The sequence below is a fragment of the Balaenoptera physalus genome, assembly GCF_965194825.1.
Source record: "Balaenoptera physalus genome assembly, chromosome: 6".
NCBI lineage: Eukaryota > Metazoa > Chordata > Mammalia > Artiodactyla > Balaenopteridae > Balaenoptera > Balaenoptera physalus.
In genome coordinates this window covers 9,654,061-9,667,945 of record NC_138885.1, presented here as the reverse complement: position 1 = coordinate 9,667,945, position 13,885 = coordinate 9,654,061, and the positions used below count along the sequence as shown (strand labels likewise).

Here is a 13,885-nt window from a genome sequence, read left to right as displayed (position 1 = left end):
TGTGGGTAGCCTCTACATGGTGAAAAAAGAAAGAAAATGATTTTTTCCCTAGAGCCTACTGAAAAGAATGCATCACTGTCAATGCCTTGACCCTCTCTCACATTCATGGTAGTCTTAAAAATCAGCAGCCTTGCAACCAGCAGAAGAGTTAACGGGGTTTGGGACTCCTCAAAATGTCAGCATGTTTTGCAGCTCTCTGGAAAAGGCTTATTCTCAGAGCATTGTGATTTTTTGACCTGACTTAGGGCTCACTCCATGGGAAAAGTGCTGTCTCTAGGGTTTTTTCAGAACAATCAGAAAAAATTAGTAACTGTTAAAGGCAGTTACTAACATTGCAAATTTCTAAGGCCATGATATTGGGTTAGGAAACATTTTAAAAGCCTGGTCAAAAAATTAAAAGAAATACCTGAGTTATTAGATATCTATAGAGGACTTCAAAAAAGTTCTGATGTACCTGGGGTTTCTAGGAGGTCATGCATTTTTGCAGGGCAGTGTGCACGTCCAGGAGAGAACTGATATAGCTCAATCTTACACTTCTGCCTGACTTTTCTTGCTCACTTTGAGGACCTGCACAAGCAGGAAGGGAATGCTAAAGCAGAACTGTAAACATCCAGAGTGTTGAAGATGCGCCTCATCACAGTGCCCCTCATGAAAAGGTGGAACTTATTGGTTCAAGACGATTAAGGATAGTTGTGAACAATCTTTTGTTTATAAGGAAGCTAACCAAGCAGAGACTTCAGTGGTAGCATACTACAGGGAATAGAGATAGAATAGAACACAGAAAAATGGGGTCCAGAAAAGTAACTAAACAAGCAAGTAGTAAACACAACAACAACAGACTCTGGCAGTTGCATCTTATTTCCGGAGTCACCATATTTGTATTTCTTTTAAATATCCAGTTTTCAAGCAAATTATGTATGAAACACAAAACAAACCAACTGTAAAATAGAAAAAAGGGAAAAAAAAGTAATAAAATTGTGCAAAGCCACTAAATTGTGAACAAAAGAATATATATTTAAAAAGTAAGGAAAAAAGAACACTTTAATGAAGAAGAAACTTACATTGTTAATGAAGAAACCTACATTGTTTCTCAGCAGAAAAAACTTTACAATAGAAAGATGTTATTGCTCTAAAAATTGATTTAAAATTTTAACAAAATCTCAGTTATAACAATATTGGAAGTCCTAAAGTAACCTAACTTATTGCAAAAGTAGTCTGAAGGAGAAACAAACAAAATAAAAAAATGGGAAGGGGGAATAATAATTAAGAGCAATGTGAATTATTGTATCAGAAATGAAAACCTACCATTAAATCAGAGTGATTAAAACAGTATAGTGTTCACCTAGAATTTGAAAGTAGATCAAAACAGTACTGTGGTCCAGAAATCAAACTGAACATACAGCGATGTAGCATGTGTTAAATGTTGCATTTCAAAATGGTAGATATAAGATAGACCAGTCAATAAATATTGTGGGAATTGAATAGTATGGATTTGGAAAAAACATAAGTCAGGTGCATAAATTAATTATACATTAAAAATTGAGATGTAGTAAAGAGCAATTTATTTTTAATTATAAGAAACTATTATATACAGAGATTATATTATAAAGAATGGCTTAAAGAAGGACACCATGAGAACAATACAACAGTTTTAAAAACATAAAGAAAAAATACATGTGACTTCCCAAATTTAAAAAAAAAAATTGACTGGAAAAAATACTAAATAGAAAATAAATAAATGGGAAGATATTCCATGTTCATGAATAGGAAGACAACATTGTTAAGATGCCAATATTCTCCAAAGTTATATACAGATTCAATGTAATCCCAATTAAAATTCCAGCACATTTTTTTCTTGAAAAAATGGCAAAGATGATCCTCAAATTGATATGGAATTGTAAGGACCCCAAATATTCAAACTATTCTTGAAAAAGAGGAACAAACTTGGAGGACTCACACTTCCTGACTTCAAAAGTTGCTATAACAATGAAAACAGTATGATACTCACATAAGGACACATATATAGACCAATGGAATAGAATAAAAATCCTGGAAATAAATCCTCACATATATGGTCAATAGATTATTGACAAGAGTGCCAAGACTGTTCAATGGGAATTATTTTCAACAAATGATGCTGAAAAAACTGAATATCCATTTGGAAAAGAATGAAGTTGGACCCTTACTTCATACCATATAAAAAAATGTACCCCAAATGGATCAAAACTTAAAAGCTGAAGTTATAAAACTCATGCAATAAAGCAATGGGGGAAAATTCAAGACATTGTATCTGACAATTTCACAGATGTGACACCAAAATCTCAAGCAGCAAAATAAAAAGTAAATAAATTAGACTTCAACAAAAATAAAAACTTTTGTGCATCAAAGGAAAGTATCAAGAAAATTAAAAGGCATTCTACAAACTAGGAAAAATATTTACAAATCATATATATGAAAAGGATTTAAAATCCAGAGTATATAAAAATCCTCAAACTCAACAATGACAACAAAAATAAAACTAAACAAAAGAAAACAATAAAAATAGGCAGTGTTTGAGTAGACCTTTCTCTATAGAAGATATACAAATAGTAACCACTTGAAAAGATGCTCAACATCATTAGTCATCAGGGAAATGCAAATAAAAATCACAATGAAGGGGACTTCCTTGGTGGTCCAGTGGTTAACGCTCTGCACTTCCACTGCAGGTGGTGTGGGTTCAATCCCTGGTTGGGGAACTAGGATCCCACATGCCGTGGAGCATGGCCAAAAACAATCACAATGAAATGCCATGTTATATGCATTAGAATGCTATTAAAAATAAATAATAATTTTTTGGCAAGGACATGGAGAAATAGGAGCATGTGCATTTAAGATGGGAATGTAAAATGATGCAGGTGCTGTGAAAAACTGTCAGTTAGTTACTCAAAAAGTTGTACATAGAATTACCATTGATTTGGCAATGCCAGTCTTGGGTATTTAGTCATTAATTATAACCAGAATTATATAATCAGAATTAAAAGCAGAGATGCAAACACATATTTTTATAACAATGTTTATAATAACATTATTCACAACAGCCAAAAGGTAGAAACAATCCAAATGTTCATCAATAGATGAATAGATAAACAAAATATAGTATATAAGACAATAGAATATTATTACTCAGCCATAAAAAGGAATGGATTTTTGGTATATGTTACAGCATGGTTAAATCTTGAAAACATGCTAAGTGAAATAAGCCAGACATATACAATAAGGACACACATTATGTGACTCCACCTATACGGGGTAGGTAGGATAAGCAAATTCATAGGGACAGAAAATAGTGTAGAGTTTGGGAGAAGGGGAAAGAGAGAGATGGGATGTTATTGCTTAGTGGATAGTGTTTACATAGAGAATGATGAAGTTTGGGTATAGATAACAATGATGGTTACATAACGTTGTGAATGTACATAATGGAGCTGAAATATATACTTAGAGATTGTTTAAATGATAATATAAATATAATTATGTATTCATCAAAATGGAAAAATATATCTGAAAGAAACATTTTTTAAAAAGATAAGTGACAAGTTACAAGAAAATATTTTAAACATATATACAAGGTAATAACTATAATAAAATATATAAACAGTTTTCTTATATGAATAAGAATTAAACATCCATATAAAAATATAAAAAATTATATGAATAGTAAATTTAAATTAGAAGAAATGTCAGTGACCAATAAGTATATGAAAATTTGCCCATCTCATCAGTAGTTGACTCAGTAAGAATCAAAACAATGACCTGATTAAAGAAAAAGAAATAAAAGAATCAATCCAGTATTTTTTTAAATGTAGGAAAAATAGTTAATTATAGATAGCTCATGGTAGCATACATTGGAATAGCACTTTTGAATGCAGTTCAGCAGCTGTTCTAAAAATAAACAAATACATATTAAAGGAAGAGAAAAAAGAAATCAATCTGATACTCTGACCCAGCAGTTCTAGATAATTATCTTACAAACATATGTCCACATGAGAAAATGGTACATAATGAAAAATGTTTCTTGCAGCATTCTTTACAATGACAAATATACTGAATACAATCTAAAATTCCATTAGCAGAAAAAACTGTGAAAGACTGAAATTGGCATAAAAGATAACTTGTGGCCTGTCAAGCACACCCTCTAAGTTATCTCTGTCTGTCATCGTCTCTTTGAACAATTCTGTAAACTGTAGTGAACTAATAGTAGGTTCATTTACATATAAATGCAAATGAATTGAATCTATTGGATCTGTAAATATTGGCTAATTCTGTATGTATCTATAAATTCATTTTGGTGTATGTATCTATAAATTCATTTTGATGGTGTTTGTACGAGTGTGTGTGTGCGCGTGTGTGAGTGTGTTGGATTCTCCTTTGAACCAGTTCCAATACCTTACTGGTTTAATTAATTGAGGAACTAAAGAAAGTCTTTGAAATGTTTTCACTTTATGGTTGTATAAGAGTCTTTATATTACCCTTAAAAAGTTATCCTTTAACATCATAATTAGGAAATTATTATTCATCTATATTAATAGAATTTTGTTCATCTATATTCAGGAATACCAAGGAGTTAAAGGAATGATTCTGAGCTATATATTCTGTTATGGAAATTTCTTTAAGGAGTATCATTATTAAATAATTTGCTACAATATATACAATAAATTCTTAAAATTTGCATATGTGGAAGGTACATAAATTTAAATATGTAGAAGAAATACATTTACACTGCATACTGTTAACTAAGGTTGATTATATGACATCATCGGATTGGTACATATCTATGAATGGAAAATGTTGCCATTACTTTAACAATCACAGTTACCCCAGATCAGCAGGTATAAATTGGCATGTATGGCCACTCAATTCCTAAGAATTGTTACTTCTGGGAAAGATAATGTAATTTTTATTCTAGTCATCTCATTATTAAAAAAAAATAAGAATGCAGTCATTTATTCTTCTACATTTTTAAATAAAGTAAAATAGAAAACCATTTTTAACTGGCTGAGCTTAAAAGTACTGTTTGAAATGCCAGTTTGATTACATTATGGTTAATAAGTCAAATCTTTAACAATGGGGACTGATTAAATGAATTGTGTCACAACTGTAAAATAAACTATTGTATGGCTTTTAAGCATACCAGTTTTAGTAATGCTTAATTATATACAAGACACTCATTTTACAATATGAAATTAAAAAGCAATACACAGACAATATACAAATTGGGTGATTCCAAATTAAAATGCATATCTTGGGAAAAAAGTAGCTGATAACCCAGAGTAAAAAGGAAAATTTTTGTGTGCATTATACTTTTCCTATTTCACAGCATTTTCCACAATGGTCACTTATTTATATTTCAATCATTTAAAAAAAAATATTTGATAGGGCTATGACAGCTGTTAGCTGTCTTATTTAGCATCCAAAATTTTGTTTTGCCCAAACCCTTGGCCAACTAAAATAATGCTCCAACTTCCATAATCTAGCCAAATTTATTAATGGGAAAATAAAATAAGGACAAAATTATAAACATATATTGCATACTCCATGCCAAAATCAAGGTGTTTACATATCTGATAAGGAGTTTGAATATATGACAAGGTATTTACGTATATCTTGCAAAAGGATACCGAAGTTTTTTTGGCAAAAGGGAACTGTGAGTCATAATGAGTATAGTGGATTCTAGCTGCCCTAAAGATTACTTTTCAGTGACTAATTCTCCCTTTTGAAACATGCTACTAATATTTCATTGGCATATAAACTGCCGAGGTAGAAAACCTTCAACAACTTTCTCAAGCTGTCACCCAACACTTGAACAACTTTACTGATGGGGAGCTCTTTGGCTTAAAAATTGTTTATTTTATTTTTTAAAGCTGTTACAGAAATAAAGGCAAAGTGTACCTCATGACAGATTTCTCATCTTTTTATCACTGGGAAAATGTTAATCCCACTTGAAATAATTAAAAAGAGATGTGCTGTAAACTCTTTTCCACTTGTTACTCTGAATGTCTTCTCCTCAACATTAATACCCTCCATTCCACGTAGGAATAGTTTGTTCTTTCCATATTCTTATCCAGAAATATCTTCATCTTCACTGTCTGAGATAAGCCTCTTGTACTGGCTCTATGAAGAAAATTTCCCGATGTTCATGCACCTCCATGATTCAGTGAGATGCCACGTAACTTATGTATCATCTATTTCCTTCTCTTTTTCATAACATTTCCATTTTGTATTATTATTGTAAGTAACTATCAGGTTTCATACTGTGAGGTTGTAAAGAGTAATATCCGTGAGTCTGCTTTTACATTTTCAGTGCAAAATACACACGTGCTCCAACTTCTGGTGCTGGACTGAATGGACCTTTGAAATGCCTAGCAAACCTGGAGAAGCAAACGATGCATATAATTCCATCCCTCAGTAAAAAGTAATGTTCCTTTCCACCTGGAAATCCCTACCTCCGAAAGAAACCATTTAAAAATGAAGATGTTCCTTCTCTCCTCCAAATCATGAGTGCCACTGCTGGGCAAATTTGGTGTTGAGCATTGAAGGCTAATCAAAGTATCATAGCAGCTTCACTTCCCACAGCTGCCACGAAAGAATCTCTTTGACCCTGTGGGTTTCGTTGTCCTGACCACTCTGATGAATCTGCCTGGATAAACCTTCAGCATTTCGCCTCCTCCAGCTCCCACAATGTATATACTACTAACCAAAGTGACAGTAGATGTATTCAGTCTATCCTTTCTCTTCTGGTGTGTATTTTTCAGCTTTGGTGTCTCCAGCGACATGCTTCGAAGAAAATACTGAAAATTGCTTTTGAGGTGAAAGTAGTTCTGAAACAGGCTTAGGAAAAAGAAATCTAATTTTTAGAACTCAAAAGAAATATGAGAACCTAGGGACAGGACAGGAATAAAGATGCAGACGTAGAGAATGGACTTGAGGACATGGTGGGGGGAAGGGTAAACTGGGACGAAGTGAGAGCGTAGCATTGACATATATACACTACCAAATGTAAAATAGATAGCTAGTGGGAAGCAGCCGCATAGCACAGGGAGATCAGCTTTGCGCTTTGTGATCACCTAGAGGGGTGGGATAGGGAGGGTGGGAGGGAGATGCAAGAGGGAGAACAGTATGGAGGTTCCTTAACAAACTAAAAATAGGACTACTATACGACCCAGCAATCCCACTACTAGGCATATACCCTGAGAAAACCATAATTCAAAAAGAGTCATGTACCACAATGTTCATTGCAGCTCTATCTACAATAGCCAGGACATGGAAGCAACCTAAGTGTCCATCAACAGATGAATGGATAAAGAAGATGTGGCACATATATACAATGGAATATCACTCAGCCATAAAAAGAAACGAAATTGAGTTATTTGTAGTGAGGTGGATGGACCTAGAGTCTGTCATACAGAGTGAAGTAAGTCAGAAAGAGAAAAACAAATACCGTAGGCTAACACATATATATGGAATCTAAGGGAAAAAAAAAGGTCATGAAGAACCTAGGGGCAAGACGGGAATAAAGACACAGACCTACTACAGAATGCACTTGAGGGTATGGGGAGGGGGAAGGGTAAGCTGTGACAAAGTGAGAGAGTGACATGGACATATATACACTACCAAACTTAAAAGAGATAGCTAGTGGGAAGCAGCCGCATAGCACAGGGAGATCAGCTTGGTGGTTTGTGACCACCTAGAGGGGTGGGATAGGGAGGGTTGGAGGGAGGGAGACCTAAGAGGGAAGAGATATGGGAACGTATGTATATGTATAACTGATTCACTTTGTTATAAAGCAGAAACTAACACACCATTGTAAAGCAATTATACTCCAATAAAGATGTTAAAAAAAAAAAAGAAATATGAGAGATGCCAGTTATAGATGTGAGTGTGAATATGAACCAGTGAGTGTTCATATTCTAAGATTCTTTAGCGACTTAGCTTTGGTGCTTTCACAGAGACCCTCATTTAGAAAGATGTCATAGGAAGAGGCTAGTGTGAGTTCTCAGCACGCCTGGGGGGAAAATATATCCAGTTATCAGACTTTTTCATCTGTGCTAGTGATTTATCAATATAGTCTAACCAAATGCTTTACTAATTTGGAAGGTGTCATGACTTTATTTTATATCTTTTACTGCTCAGGCCAAATACTTTACTAATCATCACATGTGTTTCAACGATTGAGGCATACATTAAAATACTTGACAGGCTGCCCATTAATCTACACATTGCAGCCCCCTGTGCACTTGGCTGATGGAATTTCACATTTTATAGACCCATCTTTGAATTTTGATGATTTGGTTCAGTATTGTTAGCAGAGAATTTGCCTTCTTGGGGAATGTATTGCCCATTAAAAGCGACATGCTAAGGTGATTGGGGTGCGATTTGATTTAACAACTGAGTTTATAATTGTATACATTCCACTGATCACAAAGCTTTCTCTGGTGAAAGGGACTTTGGCTCCTGTGTGTTTATGTTATAAAAGAGCTTTCTTTCTTCTACTTTTAGACCCTAAACTGATGCAAAATATTCTTAAAGTTCAAATGAATAATATTTATAGATCCTCTGGAACATATATATATATATTTTCCTTTTTAAAAAATATAATATCTCAAACCCTACCAAGCAACACTAAATAAAGAAGTCTTCAGAAATTGGTGGTCACAAAAAAAAAAAAAAAAAAATCTTTAAATAAAATCCTCAGAACAAGCTCCAGAAGATTCTAGGTGCTACATTATACTCCCATTGGCATTATTGACTATCTTCAATATATTGCCGAGTAAATTCAAGAACTACACAACAACCAAAAAGAAAAAAAAGCAGCCTTATTTGACTTTCTTTTCTAATGTGATGTCTATTAAAATTTTGAACTTTCCCCAATCATCTTAGTCTGGAATCAACATAGCTTTAATCTTGCATGTCAACCATTCAGAGCATGACCTCCACGGTGTGCATAAATATTTATTCAACAGACATATGTTTTTGCTCCCTACTATGTATTAATCATTTGATTGAATGCAGTATCCTCAAGGCAGTGGTTGGAAGATACACACGAGAAGTTGAGAAACAAACTATCAGAAGTCAGAGTATGAATTTTTCATTACATTTAGTGGAGTAAAAAAAGGCAACACTGAGCTGAGAAAAATTAGCATCAGCAAAGGGATATTGAATGTATCCACTGTAGACTTTGAGTTCAGGTTAAGCTGTACTCTAATCTCAGTCCTGGATTCACAGAGTTACGTGACTCAGAAAAAGATTTTTAAGTCTCTCTATGCCTCAGTTTCCTTGTCTATGCATCGAATCACTCATGTTGAGCTCACAGATTGTTGTGAAGAATTAAGGATAAGAGAGACACTGTTAAATATTGAGCGCCTAAGAGTAATTTTGTTAATAAATATGTGGTTATATTCATGCTATTATTAAAAGAATGTAGAGAAAGGAAAGTTTATAGTACATTTGCATAGCCAGATGAAGTTCCATGGAAGAGATGGACCTGCTTTGGGCCTAGAGTAGACTGGTTGCTTAGTGAAATAACAGTGAGGATGCCCATATGAGGAGAAAATTATAAGTGGAGAAAAGGAAGTAAGACATTGTACATGGAGCATACAGGTTCACTGGGAATGTCTGAGATAGGTAGAAAGATAGAGATAGATGATAGATAGATAGATAGATAGATAGATAGATAGATAGGGAGATAGATAGATAGATAGAGATAGGGAACTTATTCCAAGAATGTGGGCTACACCAAAATGTAGAGAATCTAAGGAACACAGAGTAGAGTTTGTAGGTTTTCATTTCTCAAATTTGGATTCAGAACATGCTAGTGTATTATCAGGTTTCAGATGAATCATAAACAATTAATTGCTAAGAACAGTTAACATACTGATATTTTTGATAATTCACTTAAAAAGTGAGAGAATTATGATCAAGATGTAGGACTTTATCACATAACCCTAGCAAATTACTGTTGAAATTATAGCAGAGGAAGTAAAAAGGAATAAATCAATAACAGATATCTGAATGCAGTTGACTTTGGACAGAGAGATTGGGAACACGGAGTATGAGCATGGGACCACCATTTTTTATTATAAAAAAACTCTGTTTCGTTTGAATGTCAGATGAATATATCATTGCCATAAAAGCTAAATAAATAAAGAAATACAAAAACATACTTTCCCATAATAATATCATTCTTAGGAATGTTTACTTGGATGTAGTTTCTTTGAGAAAGTGCTATAGCCAGTTATGAGATGTAGTCCATAAACCTGAATATGCCCATGGAAGATGGTCTCACTTTTGTTCATCATCCTTTGTGTGTTACAGAAAAAAAAAGGCAACCACAACTCTGCTTTATAGCAATACCACATTCACTCAGCATTTATACTGAAAGCATAAAAAATGCATTTTCTTTAGTATACAAAAATTTCCCACCGTAGCCATGAAGAGCATTATATAAGGATATTCTTGGTAAGAAAATTTCAAGACTTCATAATCTTATATTGCTTCTTAGGAACTGAATGATCTACTTGTCACTATTTTTAAGTCCTTGGAAACTCTTTTCCTTTCATATGCTTCCATTTCCACAACATAATATCAGTGACTATTTACACACACACACACACCACAGATCTGTTTTAAATGAAAACTTAAACCTAAGTCCCTGAAATTATACAGGGACCCTTACTATTATATCATACATTTCTGGCCATGGTTTCACAAATTATGTACCAATAATGTGTGAGATCTTTACTAATCCAGTGAATCAACAAACATGTCGAAAAAATCTTCAAGTGGTTGTCTGAATGTGCAACGTATTATACTAAGTGCTTCACCTTTGACCAGATTCAGGTGGTGAGAGACTGTAAAGAACATTTCCTGGTTTAAAAATCTAATAAAATTTATTTGAGGAAGAGTCATTATACAATCACACAAAAATTAATCCTTCCACTCTACCCAAATGCCACTGCCTATGCGCTAGTGTCATAGACCTGACTTAATCCAAGTTCAGCCCTAAGTGCAAAACTTCTTAAATGCAAATCTGGTCAGACCCCTGCTCAAAACCTTCAATCATGCAGGATTCTTAATTGCATGAATCTGGTTAGCTTAAACAGCAAATAATTGAATATAAGTATTACATATGCTACAGAATAAATGGGGGAGACTAATGAAAGATAGAAAAATGGGTGGAACTCAAAGCTACTGTGTAGGACAAGAAGCAGGCAGTGTCATATACACTTGTTTAAAAAAGGTATGGAGATGGATATGCACCTAATAGGTACATATATACTCCAGTCACTTGCCGCAAGTAGAGTGGAACTGGCAGGGAAGGAGATGTACCATTGTGAAACCAGGTCTTCTGAGCTATAGCTCTGTTCCAGAGGAAACAGACTTCTTGACTGGTCTCTCAGTGGTGGAATAACCCTTCTTCCTCAGTGGATAAGTAACTTATGGCTAAGCAGAGATACCAATTCTCTTGGAGTTGCCCGGGGTATCTGAGGCAGAGGTGGTTATGGTAGAATCTTCAGTAAAGACACGGAGATCCAAGAATTCCAAGATGGTGATCCAAAGGCAGTAATCAAATGCCTGTTGATTAAGGGTTTCTGTAGCAACTCCAAGACTAGACTACGGCTCAGCCTGCATTTGTTCACCCCAAGAATTTCTAGGAAAATATTTGCCAGGACTCCCATCCACAGCTGCATTCTGCTCCTAGATCCTTACAGGGCATGGACAGTTAGGCAAAACTCCCCCAGGCCAGATGGATTCCTGAAGAAGCCAGAGGTACTGTACCTTGTGCTGTGGATGTGTTAGATTAGCTACTTGTGTCTCTAGCCTCCTCTGAATTAGGGTACCAATGATGAGATAAACAGCCTTCTGCATGTTTTCCATACATAGCCATCTCCACTGTTACATTAGCCCCAAGAGGAACAGATCCAGGCCTGTGTCAGCTCACAATGTCTCTGTTCTTGGATCACCATCACTGAGGTCTTATTCTGACATGGGTGCATCTGACCAGTAACCATCCACTCATCCTCTGAGAATTTGTTTAGAATCTTTTTCTGGGGCTTCTGCTGGCTGCATTTCTAGTAGTCAGTATGTCAGTATATCTAGTCAGTATATCATCATTACTATTTTATTACCTAGCTGACACTAATATTTGAGAGTGACACAGTGGCCGTGAATCACAAACACCCCATTATCTTTATGTCTTTATATTGAGAGTCAAAGCCCCATTATGGTAGGCCTGTTTGATCAAGCCAAAGGGGGTCTGGTACTATTGCATGATATGGGCAGTAGTTTCCACCAATACTGTACATAATGGAGAAGAAGTTCCCAGTAAAGAGGAACAGCTAAATAATATAAACTTGAATGAATGAATGAATAAATTAATTAATTGACTCTCCAGTGTTACATCAACATGCAAATAACTTTATGATTCTCCAGTGCTTTTCAGTCCCTTGTCAAACCTTTAAGGCTTTTCCTGCCATTGTCACTGCTTATCCCTCCACTCTATGTCTCCCCACATACCTTTCCATTCCAAACTCCAAAATCAAGCAATAATTTTGTGGTTTCATTCTGAGAGGTAGTCTTCTTTCTAAAATTCTTTCTAAGCACATTTTACTTTTGTTCCCCCAAACCACTTCAAAGACAGATATTCTGGAAACATCTACCATAAATAATTCTTATTTTATTTATCAAAATAAATGTCTCTCAAAACACTCTGTCTACTTCATGCAACCAAATGGGGGGTGTTATTTTTTTCTCAAATAGTTTTAAACTTCTAATGACTGTTTAAATTTCACTTCACATTTGAGGATATTTTAAGCTCACTATTAGACTATAGAATGAACTATTTTATAATAATGTACTTGATGAAAATGATTAGACAGTGACATTCTCCAGCTTCAAGTAATGTCTTTAATATTTTGTTGATCGTATCGCTTAATTTTATTTTTAAGAATAGTAGTTAGATCTCTATATGTGTGAAAATGGTATCGAGTTTAATAAACATGAAGCCAGAAATGAACAGATACTCCTTCCAAAGCAGTAAGAGAATTGGTACCAGGAAACAGGTATTTCCTACCTGGAAAAAAGAAAAGTGGAATATGACCATGATGTAGTCAACGTGAAAGTGAAGACATCATTAGTTTAGACACAAAGACACTAGGGCCAAAAAACAGACATGTTGGAAAGCTTGAGGACAAGCATTCAATTTTTTAAAAAATTAATTAATTTATTTATTTTTGGCTGCGCTGGGTCTTTTTTGCTGCGTGCAGGCTTTCTCTAGTTGCGGCAAGCAGGGGCTACTCTTCCTTGCAGTGAGCAGGCTTCTCATTGCGGTGGCTTCTCTTGTTGTGGATCATGGGCTCTAGGTTCACGGGCTTCAGTAGTTGTGGCACACGGGCTCAGTAGTTGTGGCTCGTGGGATCTAGAGCTCAGGCTCAGTAGTTGTGGTGCACGGGCTTAGTTCCTCCGCAGCAGGTGGGATCTTCATGGACCAAGGCTTGAACACTGTGTTCCCTGCATTGGCAGATGGATTCTTAACCACTGTGCCACCAAGGAAGCCCAGCATTCAATTTTTAATTGACTATCAGTAAGAGCAATTCAAATAAGTTTTACTAGGTAGAAAGAGCCATGACTGCATAGTGATATTTCTAGTTCCAAGGAAACATTCCAAATTTGGAGCTGAATGAGCAAAGATATTTAGAATGAGAATAATTTTTCTAATCTCTATCACAATGATACATTCTTAGCTATTTTATTTCCAAGGAAGGGACTTTGAAAAGTTCTGATATTTGCAGCCTAGACTTTCCTGGATTCAATAACATTAAAAAAAGACTTCTGAAAAAGAGTTGATTATTCA

At 34.9% G+C, this 13,885-nt stretch overlaps 1 pseudogene across 1 annotated transcript in view; it reads right to left on the bottom strand.

The window, feature by feature from the left end:
* Positions 1-1,071: 1,071 nt before the first annotated feature.
* LOC309662899 (sorting nexin-19 pseudogene) overlaps positions 1,072-13,885 on the bottom strand; it is a 36,808-nt pseudogene continuing 23,994 nt past the window's right edge. The window contains exon 3 of the transcript in view: positions 1,072-12,001. The product of the transcript in view is annotated as a sorting nexin-19 pseudogene (transcript). The remainder of the gene's footprint in view (positions 12,002-13,885) is intronic.